This window comes from Amphiprion ocellaris, chromosome 19, assembly GCF_022539595.1.
Source record: "Amphiprion ocellaris isolate individual 3 ecotype Okinawa chromosome 19, ASM2253959v1, whole genome shotgun sequence".
In the NCBI taxonomy this organism is placed as follows: Eukaryota; Metazoa; Chordata; class Actinopteri; family Pomacentridae; genus Amphiprion; species Amphiprion ocellaris.
Genome location: NC_072784.1, coordinates 16,925,234 through 16,949,081, shown reverse-complemented (window position 1 = coordinate 16,949,081; position 23,848 = coordinate 16,925,234). Strand labels below are relative to the sequence as shown.

The following is a 23,848-nucleotide window of genomic DNA, read 5'->3' as shown; positions in this document are numbered from 1 at the left end:
GCCTCATTTTAGGGTTTGTGGTGCACTCTGTTGCAAAACTATCTTGCGGCAGTGCTTTGTTGTAGAAGCTGTTTTCAAGATGAGCAGAAGAAGCTTGACAAACTCAGGAAGATGAGAAAAGGAATAGAGTTCTTGGAAACTAGAGGATGGAGCAGTCGCAGGAGACAGGATAGAGGCAAGAGACGGGTGGTGGGAACTCAGAAACAAGCGTAAATGCAGTAGGGGAGAGGGAGCCTGGTTGGCCACAGGGGCTGTTGTTTTAACCGTCAGATGCACGGCTGCACGGAGGGAGGGGGTGCAGTGATTGTAGGTGGGATTTGGAGGGGAAAAGGGGGAAGCGTCGCTCTCGGGTTGCTGTTGTCCCCAAGCAGTTCTGTGGGAGCTCAGCCAGCCTCGCTGTCGCTGTCTGCCCGCATGGGGCCCCCACCACCTTCCACATGACAGCTCAGAAGACAACCTCATGCTGGCTTTGCTCACCCTCCTTTGTGCATTTTCAACACAGGGATACCAGACAAATTATGCTTAATGACTGGCGAAGGTTGCCAGAGCAATGGCTGCTTTGTTGCCAATGCCAAGTGTGTAAATGTTAGGGTGCAACCTTATACAGTCACCCTCAGTCCCACTAAGCAGATGCTCTTTCTGTTGCTGGAAAAACAACAGGCTGGACCAGGTTTGGGTCTGAAACTCATTTCCAAGAAGCAATCTGAAGTCTCACAGGACAGCTAGCGAGTGCTGAGTGTTGACTGTGTCTGGCATAGAAAGAACAAGAAACACAACTTTGGAATAGACGACCTGCTCAACTGAGACAATTTAACTGACAAGACTCATCCCCTCAAGTATTTGCCTTCTGCTTGTTCCTATAGAATAGAATAGAATAGAACAGAATAGAATAGAATAGCTTTACTGTCATCATACATGTTGTCCGAGAAATGGTTTTATTGTGTAGCAGTTTGTAACCATTGCTTTGGAAAGCTGTAGCTATTAAAATAATTTACACTTACTTAAAAAAGAGCGAGAAAATGAATTATCCAGCCTGGATGGTGATTGAGGGCAATGAGAAACTGTTAACAGATTAGGCTTGCTCCATTCCTATGTACTTGATAATCAGATGTACTATGATTGGATGAAAACAGGAATAAGATTAGTCTGATGTTACCAAATCATATTCCCGTGTTATTTATATTCTGTAAGAAAATTTAATCTCCCCGTGATGTAATTATGTTTCCTCTGCTACTTAAATGACAGATTTGTTGGTATGGGAACGTGCAAAACAAAATCAACCCTGAAATGAGGTTACATATACGGAGAAATACTCAATAGGGAATGAAATATGGATTAATCCAACACTGAAAGCAGTCCCCAACAAAGAAACTATTTCTGAACATTTCAGTAAACTTTGGTAAAAACTATAGCAAATAGCCATTATTCCTGTGCCTTAAAAAGCACTTTTTTTTTTTTTTTTTTTAAAAGATGCACATCCTCTGACAGAAGCAATGGTCTTGGTTACTGTTAAGTGATTTTAATGTAAACTTCTGAGTCGGATCATTAAGATTCAAACTAATTGCTTTGGTGTGAATACGCTTGGTTGCATAGTGACACCAGAAGGTGACAGTAAGGGCAATGTTTCGCAAAGTTAAAATAAATGGACTAGAAGTAGCTAAAAACAATATCAGCCGTTTGTGAAGAAAAACATAAAATTGGCCAACTATGAGAGAAATATAAAGAGAAGTCTTAAGCAACTGTATTAAAACAATAGAGTCTGAGTTATTTCCTCATGTCAGCTATAGAAGCAATAACCGAAAAACATGCTTCTCTCTTCCATATAGAACATTAACTCTTCTTCAAAAATGTCAAAAAGACATCTTTAAAAAGCGTAAAATTTTGGAGGGAAGTGTTTTTTTTTAAATGTTGCATTATCCAGGAATTATTTCTCATACAATGCTTGAAAACATGCCAAACAATTCACGAAGGAAACACAATACAGATTTGGGAAGTCAAAAAATATTGACAGCGGCTAATCCATTGCTGACAGTCTTCTCATGACACTGTTCAATATAAATAAAGAATATCAGTAGCTTTTAGTGAATTTAACATAATCCTACTATGTAAGATAGGATTGCAGGTTAAAATGTTGCTCCACACACAAAAAAACTCACTTAATTCAATAAAATTTTGCATTGGTCAGTATTGTTTCTCATGTTTTAGTTATTTTATGAGCAAAGACTTTCTGATTTGAGGATCAATAGCAATTTTAGAGTAGTTTCAAATTTGCATTTCTTGTTCTTTATCATTAGAGCGAGCTTGACAAGTAGCCCTGTGGAACAAACACTGTTCCAGACTCAGATTTATCTCTAGTGGAGTTGAATTACAAAGCAATTTTCAAAACAGAGAAATGTTAATTGATTTCTAATCAACATAACTGAGCTGTGTGGGTAAGGGAAATACTACAAGCTAGAATTTCGACCAGTTTCATGAGTCTGAAAAATGAGGAGTGGCATAGAGAGGAGACTTTTTAAAAAGCTGGAGTCAGTCTGATTGCTCCCCAGGGAGACATTTCCACCACAGTGTCCCACAAATGACATGTTTGTATGTAACGTAATATGCTTTCTTTAAGAGGTGACGCTTTAGTGGGAGACACATTCTTCCCCAGGGGCCTGCAGTCAAACACTGCAAATGTGTCAGTTCTTCTACTTTATCTTTTGTCAAGCTTTAAAGTGCAAGTGAGAGCTCATACCTGCGCAGGTGGCTGATTAAGCTTGATTTATATACATTGCTGATTTGCAGAATTCCTGGATTGTCTGTGTGCATAATCAAGAAGTCATATCTATGTGTACATACTGCGTGTACAATATGAAGAAACAAATTAAGTGGAGTTTTATCCAATTTTTTTTAGAGAGGTCCTTGTGGGTAGATTTATTGGACTATGAAATCAAACATCTGTGTTGCACACAAGCAAATTAACAGGCAATTTGTACCAATGAGATCTGTTTTAGTTTAAATTAAACCATCACATAAACAAAGACATTTTCCACTGCTTCAGGCTGCGTGCTGTTTGTTTTCTAAAGCATTTTTCTCATGCAGAATGCAATGTAAAGACTTCTACAGATGTCCAACATGGATTTCCACAGCAGACACCAGTTGCATTCATCTACCTGATAAACAAGTTTTTATGCAGTTTTTATCACACGTGTGTACATTTTTGCCCCTAATGTGGCTGCAAAATGGACTTTAATTGGAAAGATTCAGATGCAGACAAAAGACAGAGCATGCTCTTGGTCTGTGCAACTCATCACTTCCCAAAACCTGATGTGTAAATCAAATAGAAGGAGAGGCAAACATGCTTACAGATAAGGGAAACTATACAGCAAATAACAGAAAAGAGCAATTTGCCCTCAGATTTTGCTTCCGAGATATTGGATTTCATGGACCTTAAATAGACAAACATTAAAACCGAATACATATGAGATAAGATCTAGTTTGTGCTGCTGGTGGTTGCCTGTTGTTGTTCATTTAGTCTTGAACTGTATAGCTTGTACATAGGCGAAAAAAATGTTTGGCTTGGTAAATTGAATTGAGCCTTACTTTGAATTTTACATTAAGAACTAGTGCTGTACACTACAATATTAGACTAGTTTTAATATTTATATGACTTGATATTACTCTTAGATCTGTTTTCATGTCACTTGGAAATTAATCCATATTTGCAAAGTGAGTGGGTCTTCAAATTGGTTGCAAAGTCAAAAAACAGAAAAAATATAAAATATAATAATTTAAATTTAAACAGTGGGTCTTGAAACAATACTCCTATTCTCATACACCATTTCTATATTGACTGCAGATAGAATTTTTACTATTACCAATGAGGAGCCAAAATATTCATGGACCCTAACTAAACATCTTCTTCTTGCTGCTGTCACCCAGCAAACCAACATTGCCGAAGGAAAGAGTATGTCGTGTATGATTGTAAGATATGTCTGACACAGTAGGAATGTCACCAGAACTGATACTTGGGTAACCAGTCAATGTCAAAATACTGAAAAAGGTGATGGTACTGAAAGTAACAGAAGTACTATGGATGATGTAGGTTGTGGAGATGCTGGACAACTACATGTGAAATGGTGGCAACAAGGCCAGAGTCAGATGATCACAGATAACTTAAAGACAACCAAAAGACAGAATGCAAAGGGTGTTAGAAAAAATCTAGAATTAATAAAGGAGACTTCTCAAACCTATCTATGCAGCTCAAAGTCAAACATCTGGATCTGTACATAGAATTTAGTTTTAATGAGTGTCAATTGTTTGAACTTTTCTATCAACATGTCACAATTTTAACATGCTGAAATGCTAACGTCAATGTTCGCAAATTGCAACGGCTGCATCTGTTGTCGCGATGCTTCACAATGTTTGTCAAAGGTTAATTTGGGTTATTCAATCTGATGTAGCCATAGTTCAAAACTTCTGATGTACTATGGAGGCTGACCAACAGCTCCATGGTGCATAACCGCCACCTTTTGAATTAAAATGTGGATCATGCTATATTCCTCTGTTTAGAATAGTATTTCACACGTTAAGTTCAACAGTAGCATCCTTTGAGCGATTGCTCGTAATTTGTGCTGGATGCCACTCATAACATTAGCAGCAGGTTTCAACTAAATTTTGTCTTTTCAGGGATGATAACAAATAATAGTAATCAAGTAGACTGACAAAAATATTTAGAACTGATACATACATTTAAAGTAGAAATAAAAAAAGTATTTTTTTTATTTTTTTTTAACCAATTGTCATATTCGCACATTTCCTAACAGAAACGCACTTTCCTAATAATCCCAGATTTAATTAACCAATGTGCACAGGCTGAAGGTCATTAAGGCTCAGATAAGACTTTGTCACGGTGCTCCTTTACTCGCTCAACTCCCACATTACTCTCTGCTTCCCAACATGAAACTGCCTGCCTCCACCTGGTGGTGCAACCATGTACAACAGCTACACCACAATATCCAAAGTATGGAGAAAATAAATATTAAAGGACTCGGATTGGATTGGGAGCAAAGAAAAACTTTTTAGGGATGTCCCTAGTCATTGCTGTTCAGCCTGTATAATGCAAGTACATTTTTGTGTATTAGCTCACTGTGTTTGCAAAAAGATTTCATTCTGTGAAAGTTTATCTTGAAATACATTTATTTGATTGACTATTTTAGCACTGAACTTGGTATTGGTACCAACTGCTCCTAGACTGCGGCAGGAATGAAATAGGATTGTGAATTTTGCATTTGCATGGAAATCACTTCAGGTAAGAGATTTCTTTAGAGGAATGACTGCAACAACTCATAACACTTTGAAAGAACATACTGTATATACAGATTTGAAATCAAGTGAGCTTCTTATCTTATGCAAGTATAACAACAATAAAAGGTCTGATGGTCAGTGACAATGGTGACCTTAAGTTGACATTTATAAACCAGCTCATTATGCTAAATGAAGTGTGATTCTGCACACTTCAGCAAAAACAGGGAAATGTGGGGTATTACAAAAGTATTCCTTCTTTTTAACCCCAAATGTAAATTCAAATATTCTGACAGTTTTCTAGATTCCAAAGGTATATCTTCAAATAGTTATTTTTTTTTGTCCCTCTAACAATCCAAAATAATTGCTCCATTAATGTGTTCTCAGTAATACTTCTGGTGAATGATCACTCAAGACAAAATCACAGAAAATGAGTGACAAATGTACCGCTAACACTGCTTTCCTAATTTTGTCCTGCCTCCTTGCAGCATTTCAAACCCGCTGCTGATAAATGCTGTTTCTTTGAGGGAAATCTAGATTGATAGATGGTCTGCTACATTGTGACATGGCAATTTGGCATGGAATGGTGCACTGTCACCAAGGTCCAGTGATCAAAGGAGTCACAGGGGTCAGCAGGACAGTTCACAGTCTTCACACCCATACCAGCCCTCCTTCAGAATCTCTGCATATTTTTCCATCTTATCCCCTGCCGTGTGAACTCTGGAGGTCTGACTTTGGGCTTCAGACAAATCATCTCTGATTTAGGAAGTTGCATTTTGCTCTGTTCTGCTTCCTACTTGGCACTAAGTTATCATTTTTTATATGTTTTTGCACAGAACTGCCTTAAGATCATGTGTTAATCTAACAATAGGGGTCCTATAATGTCATCTTATTTGGGTTCTGTGTTGAGTTTCTGCAGGCAGAGCTCATTTCTTGGTAAATATTACAGCTCAGTTCAGAGTATTTTTCCCAGGAGAACACCTGGAATTTACAACTACAATAAAAACTTTAATGAACTGGTTGTTCAAATTGCTATTGTGTGACACATAGCAGCAAAACAGATATTTGCCTACTTTATACTATTGATTATTTGTTTAATTTTATTAGTTTTAAGTTAAGTACACGTAATTGACCTGGTGGAGGGAGGGAGTCCAGTAGCGCTGTCACATACGAGCTCTTCGGGGATCAAAGAAATTCTCCGCCAGCATGGGTGCTGTTTGACTGTGAACACTCAGTGCTGTGCCCCTGACTAGTAGGGATTCACTGTGAGATAGAGCTGGAGAGGGGATCAGTGGCTGGATCGACTGAGAGCAGGGAGAGAGGGGGATTGAAAGCAAACAGCCTACTGCCAGTGTGATATATGTTTAAGCCCACTGGGTGCAGAGCAGAGACACACAGCTTAAGATCTTTAACTCGTCTCAGCAACCAGGATGGTCGATCCCTGCCGACTCTGTGACTCAAGCTGGTGCTTTATTAAAGAAAAACAGAAGCTGTGCTTCAATGCCCATATGAAGGCAAAGGTGAGAACATTGTCTCTACTATCAAAACTGTTAGTTATGTCACAGCATCTGCAACCTTTAATTGTACCTTCTAATATAATCTGGAGACCCTGAGAAACAAAGAAACACATTTTACAAGGCCACCATCTTACTAAGAGTTAAAATAGGTAACTTTCACTGCCAAAAATCTAAAAGTAGTACTTTTAAAATTATTTTTAGATGGGTGGGGGTGGGGGGGTTGATTGTATTTTGAATGTGCATTGGTGAAATGCCTCTGGAAATTTTGGTAAATGTGGAATTCGATTTTTTCCAAATTATTTCTTATGAAAAGGGACAAATTCTCATCAAATGTGATTTTGAATGTGTTTTCTAGACAGGAAAAGTTTACATTCACACCAGTGTAAATGGATGCATTACATAAATATTTGTTGTTGAATGTATAGGATAGTTAGAATAACAAATCCTTTCTTATACTGTGCATGTGTAGTGATATTTTATCTGATTATTACCATTTTTACATCATCCTCAGAGATAACTACGGATATCACAACAAATACAGTATATTGGCTCAATGAAGTAATAAAGTCTACGGACATTTTTTTAAGGGTATCATTTATGGGTTGACATGACAAATCGTTTAGGATACTGTGTGTACAAGTGATATTTATTCTGATTATGTGCATTTTATTCTATCCTAAGGGAAATTGCTATTATTACCAAACAATAAATTCTCATTTCATTGTCAACCAGGAAAAATATCTGGTCAAGTCACCAAAGTTTTGTCTAAATTCCACCAGGAATTCATTTCACAATCGGTTGATGGAGTTTTAATGCTCTCTAGTCCATCAATATAAACTGATGGGGAGACCAGAGAGATTAAATTGACTGGAACAATGATGCGTCTTTATGATAAATATGACATCCATCTCCTACCATCGGCTACATCTGTTTTTACATTTAGCCCCACATTGCTCTGCTCTGTCCAGCTGCTCTGACCGATTCTTAACTGTGCCATGAAAATCCATCATACCGTCTATGAACATTTATTGCTCCAAATCAGCTTCCCAGACACTGAAGTATGAAAACAGTGGCTCGGAGACAGAGGCCCAGTACCCGACCCTGAGACTGACTCACTGTTACAAGTTGCTCTGTTCCCCCCTTCTTCTTTAAATTTCAGCCCGACGCCAACCAAGGTCTGCAAGCAAAGAAGGGAGACTGCTATTTGCCATGCTGTAACAATTAATTAGGAGACACTCAAATTACCTGAGTAGACCTGAGACAGTCAACTGAGAAGCTCTCATGAAGAAAGACAACCAACTCAGACCACCCAGGTCCACATGTTTAAAATAATAGTAAATAAAAAGATAAAGCTAAAAAGTCCTATAACGGCAACAGAAGTCTGACACCATCTGACTGCAGCATCGAATTTTTAGAAAATGATGCTTTTTGATTATTTTAACTAATATTTTAGCAGTTATAGAGCACTGATGATAACCTGATGGGGCAGAAGGATTAAAATGGGTCACATTTGAAGCGGATACCTTTGCTGGATACCTTTGCTGGATTTGTGCGAACTCCCATTATTCTCCCTGTGGAGTATTTAAAAATAATAATGGTAAAGCATGCAGGAGCAGAATGGCAGTAATGTAGACCAGAGTTATGACAGTCACAGCTTGACAGACAGCAGTTCGACATCCTGTACCTCTACACAGCTGATTTATTTAATATTGTAACCCATTTCACAGAATTCTCTGCAGCAACAAACAGCCGGCGCTGGTGAGGACAGACGGGAGAGTGTTGACTGTGAAAGCTGAGGAGTCTGTGGTCAGCTTGTTTTTATTGTCTTTCCGATTCTGCTTGGCAGGGAGCCTGCTTCTGTGCTCGCTGATACAACTTCTGCTGTGCGTTCCTTAACACGGCGAGGTACAGTCTGCACTTATTCTTAGACTTGAACTAGTCTAGTAGGGATTTTGAAGGTTGGTAACACAGTATGTGCTGTACACAATATTGTATTATTAAGATTTTTTTAAAGGATAATCAAATAATGCTCACTGACCTATACAAAATTGCAATTAGCAAAATTAAATGACACTGACAACCAATTTCATCTCACAACTATGTTAAAACAATTAAATGCAAGAGATATTTTGGCTGTGACATTTCTGTCAAACTTTATTTTAGTGAAGGACCTAATACAGCTCTACCACTGAATTCAACATGCCAGTGCAATCTCACCAAATAATTCTGAACTCCACTTGACCCTCTGAAGCTCAAAACTCACTAGTGGTTTTGAAAGTCATGTTATTTTTAAAATCAAAACAATAATTCAGCAAAATTACACCATTTATCAGTCACAAATTTCAGAGGCAGAAAGGATGATCAGATTGTCTACTTTTTAACAGTCCTTGACTACCCATGGTATCTGATAACTTAAGAAAACCTGAGCTTGAAATAGTGATATTTCATCAAAATCGTGTTGTTCTACATGTCACACCTAAATATTCACCAAAAACAAACAGCTTGCACTAAACAGATTTGTTTTTAAATTAATAAATCCCGTGCTTCTCAGTACAACTGAAAATATCAACAAGTCAGTGCTATCAAAAGTCACCTATGAATTTTTTTTAAAAAGCTCTCCCTACAGCTATCCATGGTTGTGCCATTTGTTCCTATGGAGCCACACAGAGTAAATACTTGACAGGAGCAAAAAATGGAGAGAAATTACTTAGGATTCAGAAGGCTACAAACACCTCAATAACTTCATGTCTGTCTATTATGAGACAAAGGCACTAATAGAGAAGCTGAGGTGGTTCTAACAGTTGGAGCTCAGAAGAACTGAGAATGACGGATGTGCTGCTGGTCATTCAGACACTCTAAGACTGGCGTCTCCAAAGGCTTTAGGAGGAGAGGAAGCACACTGAGGTCAGACTAAACAAAGACCTGTCCACCCTGGACTCTTACAGGACTACAAAGGGCAAAGCGGCTCTTTTCAATCCACTTTGAATCCAAAGCTCATAGCAGGCAGCAGGTAAACTACTTAAAGGAGTTCAAATGATACGGTTACACGCATCAACTGTGTCACATATTCTTGGAGGCAATGACGAAGATCCTGCAACTTCAAAGATCTGTTAGATCACTGTTCATTTAAAATAAATGTTATAGGTCATAACACCAATTAACAAAAAAAGACATCAGAATAACAATAAGAAATTTACCACTATGACACTTCATCTTATTTTAGCCATAAAGATCAACACTTGAGGTGATTCTCTTGCCGTTTTGATTGCTTGACTTGCATCTTTTTACCTGACTGGTTTTGGAAAACGGACATAACTCAATTAATTTATGATGGATCGCACACAGCTTTTGTGATGGCACAGTCTGACATTTGTTTTGAATGATGTTGTAATTTACTAATGAAGCAATCGACTGATTAGCCAACAGAAAAATTTACCTGAACTTTTAGACTTTTGGTTGGACTAAAAAGCAAGTTATATAAATCAAACTAGTGATTAAGTAAATAAACATATTAGTAATGAAAGACAATCATTAATTGCAGCCCGGTTTTAATTTGTAGACCTTCATCTAATCAAAACTACAGTGGAAAATCATTTTAAAATGGAAAGTCTAAGTTATGATGTCATCTGTCAGTGGAAGAAAATAATCTTCAAATATTTGTGTTTGAAAGTTTGATCAACACTATTCCACAGTAATTTTAATATTAAAGTATTTTAGGACTGGGTACTGAAACTCAAAACTTTCATCAATATGACTCTATAACTGTAGTAAGTATGGAAACTCTAAAATATAGTTTCATACTGAAAGTTAGTCACATTCAACTTGTTCTTTAAAGCTCCGAGGTCGTGGTATAATCCTCTAAACCCAAAAACCTGCTGATGGGGGTTGCAGGTATGTTATCTTCAAAAAAACATGGAATTGCAAAAATTAGAGTATTGGAGCAAGGAACTTTAAAACCACAAATAATTGTCAGATTTTCTTTGAACCACTCATCTAAGTTTAATCAAACCAAATTTTAAAAAAAACAAAACAAAACATTAAATTCAGTTCATTCCATGTGCTTTACCCAGATTCTGTTAAAAAAAAAAAAAAAATAATAAAAAAAATCTGCATTCCTTACTATAACCATTAAGTCATTAGTCACTCAGCTGTGACCAACAGTTACAACATAAAAATTTTATAGCAATATACATTGTTAGACCACATCACAAAATTCTTTCCACTTAAAGATATGGTTGTGTCATTTCTTTAGAAGTGTAGGATTTTTTTTTTTTTTTTTTTTTTTTTTAAACAGTGAAAAATTGGCCTGTAGTGATTAAAAATGTGACAGGCTCAGAAAATGCTTGGGATTCAAAGGGCTGAATCAAAATTTGCCAGTTTTAGTCTGAATTTTAGAGAAGGCATATTTGTTGTATGCCTTTTGGTGATTAGAGATTCAACAGCTGAGAGTTTGGACAACTTTTCTTAAAAGAAAAAACTGATTTGCTGGGGAAAAAAAGCATATTTCTCAAGGTAAGGCACTGAAAATGCTATCAGTTAGGCACCAGTATGAAAAATGATGTCAAGCGGACAGCATATTTCAAGAGAATTAATATTAACAATTTTCCAGTCTAAGAGCTAGAAAGGCAATCGGTTACTCAAAAATGTCAAGAAATGTGCATGTAGAAATGAAGGGGATGGTTTTGATCTATCTTGCATGCAACAGTGGACATGGAAAGGCCTGATTTTAATACACTTCAAAACAGAGGGCCTCAACTAAAGTCTCCATCCAAAATCTTAGTACATCATCTTTAAACAAGCTCAGATTTTAGATCATCTCATCCCCTGTTCCTTGTAAAGATCGGTATTCAAGGGTCAAGCATTTTTCTTTTCACAATATTTGCACAGTTCAGCCTGCTAGTGATTGTGTATACTACATCCTTATTTTGAAGCGTGTGTGTGCCACTCACAGTTTAGCGCTGCAAAGCTAAAACAAACTACACCGTGGAATCATCCCACGTAAGAACCACGGCACCAGACTCATCCAGACAAGACTGAATGGCAAGCTCTGTGAGAATCCAGTCTGCAGCTTGAATTCCTTCCAGTATTTGTGAGACGGCTTAATAAGTGTAGAATTAAACTAATTACAAACACAAAGTTAACGGCAGCAGTGCCGATACGTGCCAAGCTCAGGAAAACCCTGAGAGTCTGGACTTCAGCCTATCTCCTGATTACAAAAACATGCTATCAAAATAACCGAATCAAATTGAGGTAGACTGAATAATTTATGTATACAAGTTTCATTTTGCAAACTCTGTTTTGTTTGCGGATGCAGGAGGTTACGGTACATTGCTGAGCCAAAGTGTAATCAATTTAAAAAAATAAAATATGAGATACTCTGAGTGACTCAAACTCTACAGCGAGTGCAGTCGATTAACATTTTTCCAGGAAAAAGTGAAAGAGGCAGAATTTCTGTTGCCATGGCTGCAGCCATTAAACACTTTTGATTCTTCCCAGTATGTGTGGATTCAAGGGCAAAGCCATAATGAGCAGTGGCATTAATGATACTGCAAGATGTGCTCCCGCTACAGCCCGGATTACCACAGTTAACCGAGTTTGTAATGGGGCAGTTTCTCAGGCACGTGTCTGAAAAGAGTCGACAAAGAGCAGGATTCAATCATATCTAAGTGCATTACTGGAAAGCAGGGGGAGGATGTGCAGTCATTACAGTTCATTACTGATCAAATTGAGAGATCAGGTCAGACGAAGTGGAAGGAAGTTTCATTTTTCTGATTTTTCTTCCTGATTTTTCAACACAAATGTGAGGCGTAGGGTTGAAATTTTGCCACTGCCTCTTAGCTTTATGCATAAAACATTGTTATGGACTGTATATATTGAGATAAATCAAAAAGAGATTGCAACATCACTCTTGCAGCAGCACATGAATTATATATATTACCAGTGATTTGATAGTGTGGAGTGAACAACAGTGGAATGATAATAACAGTAATATTGTCACAGCCATTGTGTGTCGTCCCGCGACTCCCACTTTGTGTGTGAAATGGGATGGTATGGGGGTGAGTGGCCTTTGATTCTAGAAATCAGTAAATCACTCCACAGGCTACAATGAGACATCTCATTTGAGGTATTTGTGTATTTTGGGTTTATTGGTCCCAGAATGCCCCCCTATCCATCTCTGACCAACACAGCATTTTCTTTACTAGGGAATACACTGTTGAGAAGTTTATAGAGGAGCACTTAAGTTCACAGACGGGTTTACTGCTGGCTCCGTGCGCTTGGTGTGAAATAACAAACATTTCTTTTAAAACCGTTTCACTGCTCAATAGAAAGTGAGGGCTTACAGAAACCCAAATAGCAGTGGAGACAGAGAGATTCATATCTGCACACACATTTCAAAAAACACTCCTTTGGTATCTATACATACTGCAGCCGAGTGTCATTCTTGGATAATTAGACACTTATGGTTTAAAATTCAGCATAAAAAAGCCAAGTGCTACCTATGGCTGAGAAAGGCATTTAAGAAAAATTGAGTTAAGATTGATGATGCTTCACTGAACAGCTGTTTGCAGTTTGAAATGATGCTGTTTTATTATTTTAATAAGACGCTTTAATCACTGCTTAAAAAACCTTAAATTAACTGTATCTGCTTGGCTTTGACAGCCTCTAGTACTGGAGTTGTACTAAACAAACAAACCTGCCGGCTAAACTTTTCAAACCGTCACAAGACTATTTAAAATTATAACACAAGTCACGGGTCAAAATCAGAGAAAACCCTCTCGTTGTTTTACTGCAGGTTTGGTATTTCTCTGCTGTTTCTCGAGTGGTATTAGTACGATTTAGTCTAATCCAAATAATCACTGAAGGTAGAGCACTGCTCCAAGAAAAGCACTTGGATGGTGCCAACGCAAATCGTGCTATTTATCATTCCACAGTAAACATGTCTCTGCATTACATGCATTTTTAACCAACACCCTTATTTTCTGGATGCTTTACTTCTGCTGCCATTTAAATAACACATTTAGCAAATCAGCACATAGATGGTTGGAGTAATGACATAATTTGAGGTGTGGGGATCCTGGAAGTCAGAGTGATGAGTCTGTCTGTAGCCAATCAGGCACACAGTGTACAAACAGATCATGGAGAAATTCTGTTTTCAAGGTAGTGCTGAAACACAGAGTTATGACGCTCTTAGTTTCTCTGTGTAGAGGAAACTGTGCATGACGCACTTTGGCATATTACAAATTGGAGGAACAGTCTTCCAATGAGGAAGAGTGGAAAACTGACAAAGCTGAGAGAAAACAGATTCTTCCTCTCAGTATCCAAAAAAGAAACGCTTCACCTACTTTATGTTCAGCCGTTCATGCTGTTTTGTTTCAAGCTGCTTGGCTGACTGCGGGTCTGGCCTGCTGATTGCAGTGATAGACATGGAGGAATCTGGCGCTGGCTGCCAGAAACCACAGAAGAAAAAGGAGAGGACCCTGAGTCTGCCGTTGGTCTGTGCCGGTAGGGAGAGGTAAACACAAGTAGTCCCTCCTTGGTATGCAGGGCTTATGTTGGCCCAGAGAGGAGCTGCAACTCAGAGGTGGTGCCAGTCAGTGGTCTGCACACTACTAAACACAATTATTTTTAATGAACGAAAAGCAAAAAACAAAAACACCCAGGAAAACAAAAAAGCTGGCATTAACCATACAGTCTGCAATGCAGCCCATCAGCATTACTGTTATGCAATCAAATCCATACTAGTAGAGACAAGCAGCAGAGTTTAGCTTTTTAAATTTAGAAATGCAAGCACTGTAAGTGTACTGTAAAGAGGTGGTCGTCTCAATTGCAGGGTGCAGTTCCCTCTCACTTCAGTTTTTGGAAACCACAAACAGAAACAATGACTGCTTCCTCACGTTCCCCCCAATGATAAGCGATAAAGACTCAAACCACACACTTTAAGACACAGAGTAGAGATGAGTTTACAAACTGCTGCTGAAATAATTCACCACATTCAGGTCACACAAAACACCTTTAGACATACAGCGCCATTGTTACAATTACTTCATGCATCCACACAAACCAGCAAAATTTGAAAAATGCATTTTTCCTCCCCTCTTTGGTTCATCATTCACTCTAAGTCCATTTTTTCACACCAGAGAAACATCTCCAGAGTGCATTAATCTAAAACCACAAGCCACACACCAACCACAGCAAGCATGTTGTAAATTCAGTGAAACAGGCATCTGTTATTCTTCAAATCACTGTTTTCAGCCGTTTCAGTGGTCTGATAGCGTAAGTACAAAAAATGTGTAAATAATAACTACTAAAATTGCAAGATTGGCTGTGTTAAAACACAGAGAGCAGACGAGCTAGCTGATTAAATATATTCTGTATATTCTCTGTGTACTTAATTAGAAACCCAAATGCAAAAGGAACAAGTCAAACATTATAGCCAAGCTATAAATTGTGCTACCTTCAGTGCAGGTGATTTCTCAGTTTTGCTGCATGAGGAACCATTCAATAGCCAGGCTGAAAAGACTGGCACTGTCACAATTATTGCATAATCACCTGATCCCATGTATTTGAGGCGACTGTGGTAACTTTTCATAATCATGAACATTTATTCCATTTTCCTTTAACTTAAAGTCGCTTTTCACAGTGTCCTTCATCTCTTATGATTTAAGGACATTTTATTTTGTGGTGCATTAACTCTAATACTGAACCAAATTACATCATGTCTGTTATGCTTGAGAAAATTATCCCCCAATTAGTAAAACAGTCTGAAAATGTAAATATGTTTTATTATTTTCAATTGTTATCATTTTGGCAGCGATAACTTTTTTTCTTTTTTGTTTGCCGCTAGCTAAACTTTCTTTGGGATACGGCAAAAAATCCTTCATATTTTATTCAAACAAATCATGTGGAATCTACAGTTGCACCAGTGGAAAAAAAATGAAAAAAACATGACTTTTCTGTAGTTTCCAAACAGAACACATATGTAGATTATATCTAAATTACTCCGCCTGAAGACAACTCCTTCTTTTATAGGACATCAGTCATCTGAGTAACCACTTAAGCTTAGTACAGCTTGATGAATTATCATTCACTAAGGTAGAATTACCTCAAAATGTTCACTGTTTGATTTATTCAACCGAAAGCTGGTAAGAGAAATGCAGCTGTGCTAAAATTAAAAATGTTGCGTTGAGTTGCATTATGTAACTTATGTGACCTGAAGGAGGGTATCCAGGATTCTTCATTCTTCCATTTGTCAAAAAAGCTCTTTATTAACATCAGTGTTTATCCGCAGAGTTAGACACAAAAGTGTCTTTAATAAAACTATTTGCATATTATTATAGTTTAAAATTTAATAACTGAAAATTATAACATGACAAGGCAAAAGGTTTTTCATAAGTTAATTAAGTCAATAACACTCCAAAAAAGCCTCTTGTATCAGGACAAAAGCTTACATATCATAATAACATTTCAAAATTCAAAAGGCAGAATCACACACCTCTCCGATGTGTAAACTGTGCCAGCTGTGTCTCACAACTTTTGTAGTTTTTCCAATGCCAACAATCCACGTACGCCGACTTGACACAGCAACCAGCCAAGAAGGAGAAAGGCAGGATTTGTCAGACTCCTTCTTTCAACCTGGGCACAGCTGCTTCCATCAATTTCATGTGTACAACACCACAAATACTTTCACTGTTTCCAGTTTGGAAGATTATGACCAAGTAATTCATACAAAGGCACGAAGATGTTAACTCATGTACATGCACGAGGCATTAACGTCATTACATCACAGTAAACGACAGGATTTTTCTTTCATTCTGCGGCTGAGAAAAAAAAAACTATTTCAAGCACTGAAATTGGTATCACCAGTCATACATATAAATTGGCTCACATTGTGCCTTTATGTGAATCTGCATGCATAATGGAGCAGAGAGCCTTCCACAAAATATAGCGGATTTGCACAGCAGAGTGTAGGCAAAGAAGAAAAAACACAAAAGTCTATCCAGGATCAAGGATTCCCTTGAGTACAACAATATCTCTAATAGTGATCTATTAAAATCACTAAAAAAAACGACATTGAAAAATAGGCTTCCAAGTGGAGCCATTATTTGGTTACCTCTGGCAGACAGTGAGGCACCTGGGAAATCTGAGCTGACGTTAACGGCCAGCACAAGTCCAGCAGGAAAACTGTATCACTTTCTTAAGCTAATTAGCCCTGTATATTCCCAATCAAAAGAACCTCACTCTGAAACACAATGGTCCGCCAAGAAATATATTTGTCTTCCATTTGTGCAAGACTGGCAGTGGAGAGACTCCAGGAATGAATATTATTCAACCAAGACATTCCAGGGGATAAAATATTGCATTAAAGTGGGATCTAAGCATCTGATTTTTGTCACTGCTACTCCCGTTTTCCCACACAAACTGATGAGAAGATGAAAGATGAAACTGGATTTCAGCGTTTCAGATCAAATTAGAAAATTAAAATCAGAATCCAAGATGAGAGTCACTGTTTGCAGAGATTAGTCCTGCCGACACTGATGTTTCTCTGACATATTTTCATTTTAGGCTCCAATAATTGTCAGAAAAACTGCAAATGTCGACAACAGAGTTTGGAAACATTGTTTTACATTAAATAGTTGTATATGACCTAAATTTTATGATTTGACACAAGCGGATCAATATAATTATCTGCCTTAGACCTTTAAGCTTATCCTTGTATGCTTTTCCAATTTTTTTGACAAATATCACAACACTGTAGAACAAAACATGCATAGAATTACATAGCAGTCTTCATATTTCTGTATACTTGAGGCCTTGTAGTTAATAAACTGCATTTGATGTTATCATCCAGAAAAATGTAATATGTATTTTTTCTTTTTGAAAAGCTGGTTTTCTTTTTTCTGCTTGCAGTTGACTGAAAAAGAGTAAATGCTTTGTCTTTACATGTTTTGGAGCTTTTGTCCCTGTTTATTGTATTGATATTGTGACATCTTTAGATACTACTGAAAAAATTTAATCATTCATAATATTGACTAATTTTCAGTAGCATATTTGACCTATGAATCAAATAAATGAAAGTGCATTAGGATTAACACAGATCTTTCACAGCATGAACCTAAATCTTACTGGATGTATATAAACTGCTAAGGCCTGATAAATAGCATAAAAGTGAGCTTTGCTAAACCAATACTAAATATTGACTGCCTTTGTTTGCATCTCAGACTTTTAAAATAGCATACACTTTGTTCATGTTTACAGATATTCCAGGTCATAATGGCAAAGTAAAAAAAATAAAATAAAATCTTAAAATGAAGCACCTAACAATGTATTGCTCTCAGCAGGTCCGTTCACCAAGACTTTAGTCAATGTGCATCTTTCACCAGCAGAGGGAGCACAAACATCAAAGATGGGATTGAGCTGTCAGAGTAACCTTTCCGTAAATGCACTCTTGAACACAGTGGTACTGGATGGTAAAAATCAAGCTGTTCATGTTCTGCCTCTTCTGACACACGCAAAACAAGATTACCTCTTTTAAGCATATTCAAAGTGCAATATAAATAGTTTCAGAAAACTACTAAGGTCTGCTAAACTGCAACAAAACCGACTGAAGAAACATGACAGGAGTGGATTCCCAATGTGAAACGCTGATACTTGGTCTTCCTCAGTTATTTTGGATGCAATGTACTAAGGAACAAAAAAAAACTTGTTTGGCAAATTGGGGTTTCATTTACTTAGGCCTGGTAGATACTTCATTCATCAGATGGCCAGAAATAAAAGGAACATGCATAAGTTTCTTTCAGACAAACTAACCCTGAATCATTGCATATACTGTCTGCAGACTGATAATGCTAAATTCTTAAAAGGCATGAAAATCTCGGTCCATGTGGCCTCTTTCTGTGTTATACCTGATCTCTTAGTTGCATATAAGCCAGGACGGAGCCTGAGATTCTCAGCTGAGGCCTTTTATTTGTTCTTGAAGCTGAGAACCAGAGGTGACAGAGCATTTTAGATCAAAAGCCAGAAACTGTGAAATGAGTTGTTTGAAGAAATTCAGTGAACAGTCAGTGACCTCTCACTTTTCTATTTTAAAGGCTCCTTACATTGCTTTATACTGTACTTGTTTCATTTTCTTGTTATTTACTTGATTTTATTATGTGCTTGTTTTTAAGTTGTGCACAGCTGATCTGGTTGACTGCAGTGCTGCTATTTACCATTTTCCTCATGTCTATTAATAATATTATTGGTGGGGATCATCACTGTCCATTGTGGATTTTTTATTAGCCTTTCTCTAAAGCCAGACCTCATAAAAGTAAGACTCTGATTACTCTGTCAACTCAAAGCAAAAATTTTAAATCTGCAGATGTGGCTGAGATTTTCATTATTAATCTTAATCTTAATAAATGGTGACTGTGGTTATGTAGACAAAAGCCCTTTCCTGTGAAATGTAAATCAAACTTTTAAGTCTTAGATTTCCTATAAAAGTGCTTGGTGGTCTTTTGAAACTAATTTTTATCTGAAGAGGACCACCAGAGAAGAATCAGTGCAAAAATCCAGTACCTCTATAATGGTAAACAGACAAAACAACAGGCGAATAAAACAAAACCCCATCAAAATCATCACTGCACCACCAGCAAAGTGAGCTCATAGGAAACTGCAACCATCTTCTTCCCTCAGGAAACATCTGGGCCAACACTTCAGTTTCATGACTCATCAGCAGAGACAAGAAAAAAAAAACTAAACAGGGCATTGGTGGGAGGGTGTGTCATAGCACAGGGGGATAAAGGTCTCTGTCCTGGTTTTTACTTTTAACTCCGTGGCAGAGAAGCAATCGGGGGGATTATAGGAGCAACAAGGAAATGACCCCATAATTCATTGTTTCCACTGAGAACTGCTCTGCAGCAGCAAAATGTGGGTTTAGACAGTATATTGGGGATGGTATTTCTAAAGAATCTTAAGGTGCAGTTCTAACTGAGAGATAACATGGAAGCTAAACAAAGAAAACCACCACTTGGCTATTCAGGAATGAAAACAGCTGTGTACTATACAGTGTTGGCTGCTACACAGGGTCTTTCCACATTCAGAATAGGCCTTTGAGGGATGACTATGCTTGACAATAAGAATCATCAGACCACGTAGAGTAAAGGAAAAGAAACTCTGTGATCTTATTTGATAGATATCCGTGTATTTTCTTGTGTTTAAAAAAAAAAATCTGATAAACAATTTTGTCAATTATGCTTGAAAAAAATGAAAGCCCAATTTTTTAAACAAAAGTACTCTGAGTTCTTCTCCACTTTAGGACTGGCTAAAAATCACTTTTTTTAAAGGATCAAATTCCACACTGCAAGAAAAACCCTGCTATAACTTAAATAAATAGGTGCAGAAGATATTCTGATGCTGCAGAACAAAATAGCAACGTAAAAAGACGCCACTGCAAGCAGTACTCCTGGTGTAGTGACATAGGCTTATTCAACCGTGTTTTTGGTGCCTTCAGATGACATGACGCTTGCATTTTACTATCGTATACCACACACACGTGCAGCAGCAGGATCCACTTAATATTGGTTGGCCACCACGCTGTCACATCAGTAATGACTCACCTTTAAAACATGTATACATTTTTATCTCTACACTGATTGCAAATGTAGTGCACAAATATGCGCTTGACATAAATGAACATGAAACTATTCTTGTCCTTTTTAGTTGCATTCAAAGCCGCTTCATATATGCTTTTTGATGCAGCAGGTGCTATTATTTGAGCTACCCAAAGCAATAGTGTCCCTATAACAGAGAAACTGCACATATTAGCATAAATTGGCAGAATGGGGATCGTGGTAGATGTCAGTGAGTATTCCTGGTAAATAATATGGTTTGAACTTAATAATTTGTATTATTGAATGTGTTATGACAATCAACAAATCCAAATGCATGTGCAACTATTCAATTTCTTAATCCGCCAAGGAACAGCAGACTTATGTGACGACTGGTGTATGTCTGTCTGTCTGTTCGCAACATTAATCACAAATGGACTAACGGATTTGGATGAAATTTTCATGAAAAGTCAGAAATGACACAAGGACCAAGTGATTAGATTTTGGCAGTGATGCGGCTTATAGTCTGGATCCACGGATTTGTTAAAGATTTCTGTATCATTGCAAGATAGTGTCACGGCGTCACTGTAACTATGACAACAAGTGAACGCTACATCAGCTGCCTGCTGACGATCACAATTGCGATCCTATGACGAAACAACCGCTACGGACTTATCGGAACATATCTGTTGGAAATTATACAAGGAATAATTGATTAATTTGTGGGTCCCATCAATTCCTGCCACCTGCTACATATTTAGGTCACACAATTTTGTATCCATACATAACATGCATAACACATGCCTGTGCTCAGAGGAAGGTAATTTTGTTTGTGGGTTCATCTATATTAAATGGCTGCATTCTATAGTGCTGTTATTTCTGCCATGAATTTTTTCACGATTTCAGCCATCAGAAATTATACGACTGAGCAGCCTTGGTGGAGTACTGCACTCTCAGTGCTTTTCTTGGCGTTGATTTAACAGCCTTTGAATGCCAGCTGCTCTATCAACAAGCATTTATATAACGGTTAAAAAGCATGTAACTCAGTCACAGAAAGGACCACAATATTTTAATCCTTGCTTGTTGAAGCTCATTTTCTTGCACTACATTGACAATTAAGGTAGAAAACAAAAGTCTACATTCATGAGATTACTTGTCATAAAGTTGGCTAACTGGCATCAGGTTTGCATATCATGTATTAGGCAGCACTGACATGGCAGTTCAATCTTTAGCGTAGACTGGCCAACCAATATCAAGCAGTTTCTGCTAGTATTTAAAAAAAAAAAAAAAAACATAAGGTCTCAGAGCAGCAGCAAACCACTGTAGAATCAGCATCCCTCACAACACTAGGAGTGGCCACTTTTCAAACTCAACATCTCTCACTATAAATATAAGAACTTGATTAAAACACAGAATACTAGCATGTAATACATATCCACACTTCTAGTACAGGTTTGGTTCCAAAATCTGTGGTACAGTAAGCCTTTTAAGAAGAGTAGAGGCTGTTCTAGCAGCAGATTGATACTACAATTTTAGTGATTAATACTCAACTGTCCCATATGACTGCAGTGTTATCGTACCTATGTGCATTTTGCATGAACTATACCATTCAAACAACAGATACACAGTGCTAAGTTCAGGGTTCTTCCTGCAGAGAGGAATTGTTGCTGCAGCAGTAACATAAACAACAAAGGACACTAACCTTCTCAGAATCTGGTTGTCTGCTTTCATTTGCTCTTTTTGGGAAGAAAACACACCATCTTGGGAAAACATCTGTTGGGTAAAGAAGCAACATCTCTGCTCAGTTTTCTTTATGAGTGTTTACATTTCATGGGAGAGCATCTCCTTCAGAATGACACCTGGGCAACGACAGTGTAATTTCTATTATCTCATTAAAGTCATGGTCCTCATTATTTAATAATATTTTATTCTTTTATTTGGATATTTACAAGCTAGTGGCAGAGTATGTTTATTTTGAATAGTCAGTATTTCTCTGTGATGTGGTTTGGGCTGCAACTGACATTCAAGGTGTTTTGAAGATGTTTATGAAACTTTGTGATTATTTTGGTATGTTCCTCGGTATACACTAGGTTTATATTCTACATTAAGTATATCCTAGATCCATAAGTTCACTCTGATATCACTTTGATTCATATTTTTAAGTTTCATGTGCTGTCACCTGCATTTTGTTGCAGATTACAGTAATGGTTTATAGATATTCAAAAAACATATATTTGCAGTATACAGTAGGATGGCAGCAAGATTTCAGATTACTATCTAAAATTCAAGGAAAATTCAAGTAAGTGGACTAAACTAAATAAAATGTAATGGTGTTAACCTTATGACTCCTCCTTCCACACCTGTTTTTTCAGGTAAACATCATGGCTCGCACTTAGCTTCCATTCATATTTCCATCTCCCAGGAGACCAAACACCAAAAAATGCCATACTTCATTTTGGTGCAATATCAATACATTCAAGCTTGCACATTATAAATATGTGTACAATATAATTTATTCTACATATACAAATCTGTGCAATTTTAGTACTTTAGTGGCATTTTTGCCCATGTAAGAATCTGCGTCAAACCATTGATATGTGCAATATTGTTATTCCTACATCCAAGAGAATTTGTACAATTTGATAATCACATATCGAAGAACCAATACTTTGAATTTTTGTGTGTGTTTTATTTTTTTCAGTCATATTTCTCACATATTTCTCACCTTAGAAAGGTTTGGCCTTGGGTTAATAAAACTCAGAGCTAAGGTAGAGTCAAAAGACACAGAGCCCCGCCCTCACTAAACTGTTGTCAGACTGACTACATGTGGTGCTTAGTCAAACTATCTCTTCGGATTAAATCCAGCCTGGTTTCAATCAGCAGCACACACCTGTTTGTCGTCGTCTTCTAATTGCCTCACTGACATAAAGCTGACGTCCTGCTGTTTTCAAAACTCGCGTGTACTCTACTAACCTTTAACAGACAACAGCGTGTTTACTAATATAAAGTTTATTTTTGACACTGCCGTCAAAGAAACAGAGAAAACAAACCTCTCCAGGAGCAGCCGCTTAGCTGAAATGTCGCAGTTACAAACATGACAGTGACAAGTTAAGGGGCTGGCTTGTTAAAGTAGACATCTTTAACACGAAGCTACAACAAAAACTATTCAACAATTTCATTCCAGTTTCAAAAATATAAAGAGGAAGAGCACAACCGCTTTAAAGCCAACTGGAACGTTTACTTAATGCACTGAAAGATAAAAAATATATATATATATTCTACGTGAACATAACACTGCATAAATATAGCCCTTACCTGTAGCAGCACGAACCCCGGTCAGCACACGTGTGGCTGATTGGCTGCCCACGTCTGCGCATGCGCGAATATCTGTGCGTAAACAAAAGATCTGTTCAACACTTTCCAACAGATATTGGATCGATATCACAGTCTAGTGTCAAATTC

At 37.5% G+C, this 23,848-nt stretch overlaps 1 protein-coding gene across 8 annotated transcripts in view; it reads right to left on the bottom strand.

The window, feature by feature from the left end:
- The window catches only part of LOC111562889 (RNA binding protein fox-1 homolog 3-like), a 530,604-nt gene extending 508,445 nt beyond the window's left edge, over nucleotides 1-22,159 (bottom strand). For 4 of the 8 annotated variants that reach the window (XM_023261666.3, XM_023261665.3, XM_023261668.3 and 1 more), the window contains exon 1: nucleotides 22,089-22,153. The gene's annotated coding sequence lies outside the window, so the exon portion shown is untranslated. Of the gene's footprint in view, nucleotides 1-22,088 lie in introns of all 8 variants that reach the window. The other 4 variants (XM_023261674.3, XM_023261671.3, XM_055005208.1 and 1 more) reach the window with 4 other exon arrangements.
- Between the last annotated feature and the right edge of the window lie 1,689 nt (nucleotides 22,160-23,848).